Source organism: Corvus brachyrhynchos, unplaced genomic scaffold (genome assembly GCF_000691975.1).
Source record: "Corvus brachyrhynchos isolate BGI_N302 unplaced genomic scaffold, ASM69197v1 scaffold53, whole genome shotgun sequence".
Classification (NCBI taxonomy): domain Eukaryota; kingdom Metazoa; phylum Chordata; class Aves; order Passeriformes; family Corvidae; genus Corvus; species Corvus brachyrhynchos.
The window spans coordinates 3779099-3780934 of NW_008237681.1; the positions used below are offsets into that span (position 1 = coordinate 3779099).

A 1836-nucleotide genomic window follows, 5' to 3' on the forward strand; every position below is an offset into this window, starting at 1 on the left:
ATTCTGGAATATTAAATCTGCATACAGCTACTGCAGACTTTTCCTCCTCACTAATACTTTGTTTTATATGCAACGTATTTTACATCATTTAAAAATATTGCTCTCTACAAAACACTTTTTTACTCTACTTTTCATTTGCATTCCAAATAATTGCTGTAGGATTTTCTTATTCTTAGCAAAAGGAGATATATCCCCAGATGTATTTTTTGTTTTTCTTTCTTCCTTCTCCCCTGTGTAAATACTCTTACAAAAGTAGATTTAACAAAAGACCATTCACTATAAAAAAACTTCCTCAGCAGTGACATGATACACCACACACCCACATGTGTAGTCTTTATCAATAACAACAGAAACATGTCAAGTGATAAAAATATACGTGATTTAAATCAGCCATTTTGGGAGTACACTTATTCAAGACCCTTCAAGTGGAGATGAATAGCAGGTTTCTAAATATGATATTATGAGGGTAAGCAAATGAGTCATTATTTGTATTCTAGAGCAATAGAGTTGGGCAAGAACCACACTGCAGAAGGGAATAAGCAGTCGTATCTAACTGTTTATTCTATTCCATTCATCACCACAGGGTGCATCTGTGCATGTGAGGTCAAGGTCAGTGATCCTTGTTCACATGAATCATTCTCAGTGCTAATGAAAAACACCCCTGATGCAGCGTGTTCGAACACCAACAGCTTCGGCAGACTTCTGGCACTCCTGGCTCACTTCTACGAGCCAGAATTCACAGGTGAGGCAGAACGCCTGGGTTGGGGGGGCATTCAGGGCTCGGGATGGACGAGAGCTTAACAGGGGCTGTTGGTGGAGATTGGCATGGAAAAGAAGGAGGATAATTTTTGACTGGAGGAAAAAACAGTGCTGCCGTGGGCCAGCTATGGCTCCTTTACACCTTGGCTGTTTGAGTTTCAAAGCCGAAGAGTCTTTCAAAATGAAAAATTAATTTAAAAAGCGCAACCTGGTTCTGAGTTAGTTTCCAAATAATTAAGTTTTAAAGTTATGATAACAAATCCTAATTATCTTTCTCCACAAGTTTCTTGAAGTCAAGGAAACAGAGATGGAACATAGTGGCACATGAAGAAGGGTTTATTTTTCTTCCTCCCCCTCCTCCCCTTTCAATCAGTGCAAATTTTGCATACATTTTCTCTGCATTTCACTGTCCAGATAGAAAGAAGGATACATTTTGTGGAAGTGCTGATGACGTATAGATAGATGTGTGCAAAAAATTATAACTCAACCATAGAATAACTTTTCAAGGCTGCTGCAGTGACTACGATAATTTGATCTGCAAGAGGATTTATTACTAAGATTACAAACAAAAGTTATGCACGTCATGTTTCTTGCTCTGCAGTAATCCTTCTACAGAAATTTTGGCGGCCCCTCGCCAAAGCCAGAGGAGGAACTCGATGGCCGGACGAGTGCCCGGGACTGTAGAGAGGAAGAAGAGGGTGCTCCGCGGAGGTGAGGGAGAGAGGGAAGGAGGCAGGCTGTTGTCTCACCACACATGGTCTTGTGGGAAGTGGGAATCTCAGGTTGAGTTACTCATCGGTATGGAGTCAGGAGTGTGCACAACCAATGATTTTGATGGCAGGAGGTAACGTACACATGTTTTTCAGGGAAGGTGCTGTAGGAGGACTTGCCGGCGGGCAGAAGGAGGTTTGTGCTGAGGGCTGTCATTTCCCAAGCATGGAATTCTTCTGATCCCAGGAGCCCATCGCCGCCGCCTCTGATGCTCTCCCTTCCTCCGGTACGAGCAGGGGGCTGGCGGCGCAGACCCGGCCGGGCAGGGGGGGCCGGGCGCCGTCCCCAGCGTTGCTCCCGGCGCCC

At 44.1% G+C, this 1836-nt stretch overlaps 1 protein-coding gene across 2 annotated transcripts in view; it reads left to right on the forward strand.

The window, feature by feature from the left end:
* Positions 1-1625: 1625 nt before the first annotated feature.
* The window catches only part of ZNF385D (zinc finger protein 385D), a 421801-nt gene continuing 421590 nt past the window's right edge, over positions 1626-1836 (forward strand). For both annotated transcript variants that reach the window (XM_017732125.1, XM_017732126.1), the window contains exon 1: positions 1626-1756. The gene's annotated coding sequence lies outside the window, so the exon portion shown is untranslated. The remainder of the gene's footprint in view (positions 1757-1836) is intronic.